Source organism: Pongo pygmaeus, chromosome 5, assembly GCF_028885625.2.
Source record: "Pongo pygmaeus isolate AG05252 chromosome 5, NHGRI_mPonPyg2-v2.0_pri, whole genome shotgun sequence".
Classification (NCBI taxonomy): Eukaryota; Metazoa; Chordata; class Mammalia; order Primates; family Hominidae; genus Pongo; species Pongo pygmaeus.
This window is the reverse complement of record NC_072378.2, coordinates 32,703,327-32,711,037: the sequence shown is the minus strand read 5'-3', so window position 1 is coordinate 32,711,037 and position 7,711 is coordinate 32,703,327. Positions and strand designations below refer to the sequence as shown.

At 36.9% G+C, this 7,711-nt stretch overlaps 1 long non-coding RNA gene across 1 annotated transcript in view; it reads right to left on the bottom strand.

Moving 5' to 3' along the window:
* Positions 1–2,005: 2,005 nt before the first annotated feature.
* The window catches only part of LOC129039453 (uncharacterized), a 139,648-nt gene continuing 133,942 nt past the window's right edge, over positions 2,006–7,711 (bottom strand). The window contains exon 4 of the long non-coding RNA XR_008503323.2: positions 2,006–2,312. This is a non-coding gene — a long non-coding RNA (uncharacterized LOC129039453). The remainder of the gene's footprint in view (positions 2,313–7,711) is intronic.

The window sequence follows — 7,711 nt, the reverse complement described above, 5'->3', positions numbered from 1 at the left end:
GCTTTATCTAAAATTAACACATAAAAAATTAATTAGTATAATAGACATAAGGAACTCTAGACTGATTTCTCTACATTTATAAGATGGCTATAAATTTTATTTGGTGTAATCACAGAGTAAAGACGTTTACTTTCTTCACAGGAAAGGTCTTATTCTTGTCATCTCATTTAAATGACCACTTTTATAATATATTTTTCGAAATGAGAGTGTTTAAAAAATAAGGAAAATGAAATAACACATTAAAGATGGCATCAAAGGACACTGCCATAGCTTTACTCAAAGACCCTCATGGTTTTTATTGGCATACACTAAGTTGGATGGGTGAGGCACCACAGTATGCTTTACTGACCCTCATGGTTTTTAGTGGCATACACTAAATTGGATGGGTGAGGCACCACAGTATGATGATACCCATGAAAATAATGATATAGATCAAGAACACTCAATTAGTTTCTGGTGAAACTCTTAATGAGAACAGAGTTCAAACATTTCCTGGTGCAATAAGACAGACCTTGAGCAATACACTGCCTCCCTCCTCACCCTGCCTTGGAAGTCTCAGTGTCAGCAGAATAGATGAGGGATGGGGGGCATGGAGCTGTCAGCCTAGGCCTGTGCAACTTGATCCCGGGTTCACAGTACAATCACTTGGGAATAGTTTTTAAATCACTGATTTATAGTCCTACTTTTCTCTCTACCCTAACCGCTGAGAAATTTCTATTTGATTAATCTGAGATGGGCAATGACACTTTTTACAAAGTTCTTCAGGTTGAGAACTGCTGATCTAGAAGCAGGGCTAATGTTTCAAACCAGTTGAGTAGTCAAATGGATTTTGATGCCACACTTCATTGTTCTGTATCCCTCAGAACTTGTATTTTTTAGCAAGGACAAAGAGACTGACCAAAAATATGAGGATTTTCATATCCTCACTAATAAGCATTTGAGACTAATTTTATATTTTTTGATGGTTGTGACACAGAAGGCTGCAGTTTGTTCCCTAACTCCATTCCCTCTACCTGACCTCACAATCCACCCAAAGTGGATGAGAGATGCTATGAATTGGCCTCATTCAAGAATAATAAGGACACAATAGAAACTGCCTCTGTTAGGATTAAAGGTTGAGAAAGTAAGGAGAATACAGAGCTTCCTTCCATAAAGGTAGGAGGGCACCAAATTTGAAGAGGGTAAGGCTCCTAGTGCCACTGCCTAAGAGGATTGAGATGAGTAGCATAGGTAAGTTCTGCTCCAGGCTTTAGATGACAATTCTAGTAACACAGCACAGTGAAAACATTTTAATTTTTTCTGGATAAGTTTTGCCTCCCTATCGACAGGTTACATAAAGGAAACCCAATTTTTCATTCATCAGCAAAGACTTTCAGGAAAAGGGAGGAAAATTTCCTATTCTCTCTTAAATGTTGTCAAAAGATTTAAAACTCTTCATCCTTTTGATTCTCTTTACTTCAGATTCATGAGATAGAGCACACTATGTCCAGGGCCAAGGCATCTGTAACTAAGAGATGACAAGAAAGAGGGGTATGGCAGAAATAAGCAATAGCCCTGCCAGTACACAGTGTCTTAAGCTCTTACTTCTTGATTTTTTTCTTTTCCATTATTGACATCTGATGTTAGGTAGACAGGTAGAACAAGGGGAATTGGCACATGTGAGGGCAAAAATCTCACATGGAAATCACTAGATCTCTATAATAGGACAAGTGTCTATGAATTAGCAATGAAACCACAAGTTAGGATAATGCCTTGATGGGAAATGTTCTGGAAATAGCAACCAGAGTCTGGTATCAGAAGGGATGAGGATTCACGGTGAGGATCAAGGCAGGCACTTCTGTGTTTCAAATATTTAATACAATTGAACTGAGAGAAAGTCATGTATCAAGGGCAAAGCTGTTGCATTCAAAGAAGAACTACTAGGATTCAGCTTAGGCTTGCATTTTGGGAACCACTGTAGTAAGTAAGTAATCATAATCCAGAGAGAAGCCACACTTATGACAGATTCTTAGTGAATTAATTATCTATTACTGGTAACAAATTCCTCGGAAACTTAGCGGCTTAAAACAACAATTGCATGTTATCTAACAGGTCAGGAATTTTGGAACAGCTTAGCTGGGTAGCTCTGGCTCAGTCTCTCATAGGTTACGGTGAAGCCATTGGCTGGGGCTGCAGCCATCTGAAGCCTTGACTGGGGTTGGGGGTCTCTTTACAAGAAGTCTCATTACGTGGCTGTTGACTGAAGGCTTCAGTTCCTCACCAATGGGCCTCTCCACTGAACCACCTGAGTGTCTTTAAGATTCGGCAGCTGACTTCCCCCAGAACAGGTGATGAGAGAGAGAGAAGAGGGGAGGGAAGCGGGGGAGAAGAAGGAAGACTTTAATGTTTTCATGACCTAATATAGGAAGTAACATACCATAATTTCTGCTGTTGTCAACTGGTCATACGGACCACTCCTGCTATAGTGTGAGGGACTATGCAAGAGTGTGATTATCAGTAGGGAGAATGGTGCAGGGTTTTGATACATAGTCTTTAATTTGGTTGAATTGATCATTCACAGGGGACAGTGTTTTTTGTTTGTTTAATCCTGCCTACCTACCCCCTCACCTTTATTCTGTTTCTAGATAGAGGGAGGCTGGTGTGGTGACTCAAGCCTGTAATCCCAACGTCCCAGCACTTTCGAAGGCCAAGATGGGAGGGTAGCTTAAGGACAGGAATTTGAGACCAGCCTGGGCAACATAGTGAGGCCCCATTTCTACACACATCAAAAAATTAGCTGAGTTTGGTGGCACATGCCCGTAGTCCCAGCTACTCAGAAGGCTGAGGCAGGAGGACAAGGATTGCTTGAGCCTGGGAGATAGAGGCTGCAGTTAGCCATGTCTGTACCACTGCACTCCAGCCTGGGTGACAGCGAGAGACCTTGTCTCTCTCTCTAAAAAAACAAAAAGAGAGATACATGGATTGGCATTCTTTTCTGGAGAGATAGCAATTATGTCCTCCTGACACAGGATTTCTTCTCTTCCCTTTGGATAAAGGATATTTTGCTAATTCAAAAGATTAGGAAAGACAAGTTTGGCAGTTATTATTACAGTCTAACTTGACTATAGGCCTAACTAATTTTAAGGACGCTGGGTTTATAAAAGAGAATGATGTGAAAGAGGACTTTAGGACAACCTCTGATTCCTAGAGGGGAGGGTATAGCTTTTTCTTCCATATTTGCGAAGCAGAATTTTCCAAAGACATGAGATTGAAAAAAATTGTGGATGTGAGAAGACATAAATTTCATTAGGATGATGAAAAATATTTTTTTTCTCTCACCTCAAATCCATATCATCAGTGTTATAAAGTAAGCTAGGGTCTGTCTCCCTTTCAACCCAGTAGTCTTAAAAGGCTCAAGAAGATTAGGCTTGAATTTCTACTCTCAAACGTAAAATTTTGTACTCTCTCTTTTTTAAACGATTGAAGTGTAATTTACAGACATGTATTTTTACAAGCACAGATTATAAGTATTAACAATTGAATATACCCAAGTAATTCATGTCTCAATCAAAACAAAGAACATTAATTTTTCACAGGCAACCAATAGTCTGATTCCTTTCATCAAAGTTCAGTTTTGCCTTTTCATTAACTTCATATGGTAATAATACACTATTTGCTCTATTGTATCTAATTTTTTTCATTCAATATAATGTTGAGATCATGTATATTGCTGTGTATGTTCTTTTTATATTTTAAGTTGAATTCCATTGTATGAATATGCTTCAGTTTTTTCCACTCATTTTTCTGCCGATGGATACCTGGATGTTTCTAGGTTTTGGCTGTTGTTAATAAAATTGCTATGAACATTCTCTTTCAAGTCGATTGTGGACACATATTTCATTTCATTTATACTTTTCATTCCATATACAATGTCTGGGTTACAGAGTAGGTATGTGTTTACTTTTATAAAATACTACAAATCAGTTTTCCAAAGTGGCTGCACTATTTTACATTCAAATAAGCAATGTATGAGAGTTTCAGTGACTCCACATAACCAATAATTGATATTTACAGCCTTTTAAATTACATCCAGGTTAGTGAGTGTAAAGTAATAACTCATTTTGGTTTGCATTTTCCTGATGATTATGTTAAATTCTTTAATCATCTATCTTCATTTGTGAAGTATTCATTCAAATCTTTTTTCTATTTTATTGCATTATTTATATCATTTATGTTTTTATGGAGTTGAAGAAATTCTTCAAATAGTCTAGATACAACACTTTTGTTAGTCTCTCCCTTTATGTAGGTATTTTAAAATTTTTATCTGAAGGGTTTTGTAGTTTTCAGTGTAGGAATCTTGCATATACTTTGTTAACTATATTCTTAAGAATTTCATACTATTTGATTCTATTGTAAGTGATATATTCATTTTATTTTCCAAATGTTAATTACTAATGTAGGGAAATAAAATTTATTTTTGTTATTAATTTTGCACACTGAGACCTTGCTAAAATCCCTGATTAATTCTAGAAGTTTGGTGGTTTTATATATTCCATTTGATTATCTAAGTACTTAAGCACATTATGTGTGAATGACAATACTGTCTTCTTCCTTTCCAATCTTTATTACATTTATTTATTTATTTACTTATTTATTTATTTTGCTTTATTCCTCTGGCCAGGTCCTCCTCACTACTGGAAGTACTAATAGTGGACATTCTTTTCTTGTTCTCGATTTTAGGGGTAAAGTGAGCAATACAACACTACTGTTTTTGATGTTAGCTTTTGATTTTTCCCTGGCACTATCTAGTAGACTTAGGAAATTTTCTTCTATTCTTACCTTGCTAGAGGATATTGTTGCTGCTGTTGTTTTATTTTTAAAATCATGAATGGATATTAACTTTTATTTTAAAATGTTTGTGCCATCTAAGATTATATAGTTTTTATTTTCTTGTTTTTAATTTTGTTTTTGCTTTATATGGTTATGCATATAATTTCATAATTGTTGTATTAATGTATTACAAAATTTATATTTTTAAGATTAAACTACACTTAATTATATGTATTTTGTTTTTGGTTTTTTTACTGGATTTATCTTACTACTATTTTAATTAGAATATTTGCATCCCTTCCAATCAATAGAAAAAGAGGGAATCCTCCCTAACTCATTTTATGAGGCCAGCATCATCCTGATACCAAAGCCTGGCAGAGACACAACAAAAAAAGAGAATTTTAGACCAATATCCTTGATGAACATTGATGCAAAAATCCTCAATAAAATACTGGCAAACAGAATCCAGCAGCACATCAAAAAGCTTATCCACCATGATCAAGTGGGCTTCATCCCTGGGATGCAAGGCTGGTTCAATATACGCAAATCAATAAATGTAATCCAGCATATAAACAGAACCAAAGACAAAAACCACATGATTATCTCAATAGATGCAGAAAAGGCCTTTGACAAAATTCAACAACCCTTCATGCTAAAAACTCTCAATAAATTAGGAATTGATGGGACGTATCTCAAAATAATAAGAGCTATTTATGACAAACCCACAGCCAATATCATACTGAATGGGCAAAAACTGGAAGCATTCCCTTTGAAAACTGGCACAAGACAGGGATGCCCTCTCTCGCCACTTCTATTCAACATAGTGTTGGAAGTTCTGGCCAGGGCAATTAGGCAGGAGAAGGAAATCAAGGGTATTCAATTAGGAAAAGAGGAAGTCAAATTGTCCCTGTTTGCAGATGACATGATAGTATATCTAGAAAACCCCACTGTCTCAGCCCAAAATCTCCTTAAGCTGATAAGCAACTTCAGCAAAGTCTCAGGATACAAAATCAATGTGCAAAAATCACAAGCATTCTTATACATCAATAACAGACAAACAGAGAGCCAAATCATGAGTGAACTCCCATTCACAATTGCTTCAAAGAGAATAAAATACCTAGGAATCCAACTTACAAGGGATGTGAAAGACCTCTTCAAGGAGAACTACAAACCACTGCTCAAGGAAATAAAAGAGGATACAAACAAATGGAAGAACATTCCATGCTCATGGGTAGGAAGAATCAATATCATGAAAATGGCCATCCTTCCCAAGGTAATTTACAGATTCAATGCCATCCCCATCAAGCTACCAATGACTTTCTTCACAGAATTGGAAAAAACTACTTTAAAGTTCATATGGAACCAAAACAGAGCCCGCATCGCCAAGTCAATCCTAAGCCAAAAGAACAAAGCTGGAGGCATCACGCTACCTGACTTCAAACTATACTACTTGGCTACAGTAACCAAAACAGCATGGTACTGGTACCAAAACAGAGATATAGATCAATGGAACAGAACAGAGCCGTCAGAAATAATGCCACATATCTACAACCATCTTATCTTTGACAAACCTGAGAAAAACAAGAAATGGGGAAAGGATTCCCTATTTAATAAATGGTGCTGGGAAAACTGGCTAGCCATATGTAGAAAGCTGAAACTGGATCCCTTCCTTACACCTTATACAAAAATCAATTCAAGATGGATTAAAGACTTAAATGTTAGACCTAAAACCATAAAAACCCTAGAAGAAAACCTAGGCAATACCATTCAGGACATAGGCATGGGCAAGGACTTCATGTCTAAAACACCAAAAGCAATGGCAACAAAAGCCAAAATTGACAAATGGGATCTAATTAAACTAAAGAGCTTCTGCACAGCAAAGGAAACTACCATCAGAGTGAACAGGCAACCTACAAAATGGGAGAAAATTTTCGCAACCTACTCATCTGACAAAGGGCTAATATCCAGAATCTACAATGAACTCCAACAAATTTACAAGAAAAAAACAAACAACCCCATCAAAAAGTGGGCGAAGGACATGAACAGACACTTCTCAAAAGAAGACATTTATGCAGCCAAAAGACACATGAAAAAATGCTCACCATCACTGGCCATCAGAGAAATGCAAATCAAAACCACAATGAGATACCATCTCACACCGGTTAGAATGGCGATCATTAAAAAGTCAGGAAACAACAGGTGCTGGAGAGGATGTGGAGAAATAGGAACACTTTTACACTGTTGGTGGGACTGTAAACTAGTTCAACCCTTGTGGAAGTCAGTGTGGCGATTCCTCAGGGATCTAGAACTAGAAATTCCATTTGACCCAGCCATCCCATTACTGGGTATATACCCAAAGGACTATAAATCATGCTGCTATAAAGACACATGCACACGTATGTTTATTGCCGCATTATTCACAATAGCAAAGACTTGGAACCAACCCAAATGTCCAACAATGATAGACTGGATTAAGAAAATGTGGCACATATACACCATGGAATACTATGCAGCCATAAGAAATGATGAGTTCATGTCCTTTGTAGGGACATGGATGAAATTGGAAATCATCATTCTCAGTAAACTATCGCAAGAACAAAAAACCAAACACCGCATATTCTCACTCATAGGTGGGAATTGAACAATGAGAACACATGGACACAGGAAGGGGAACATCACACTTCGGGGACTGTTGTGGGTTGGGGGGAGGGGGGAAGGATAACATTGGGAGATATACCTAATGCTAGATGACGAGTTGGTGGGTGCAGTGCACCAGCATGGCACATGTATACATATGTAACTTACCTGCACATTGGGCACATGTACCATAAAACCTAAAGTATAATAATAATAATAATAATAATAATAATAATAATAAAAATTAAAAAAAAAAAAAAAAAAA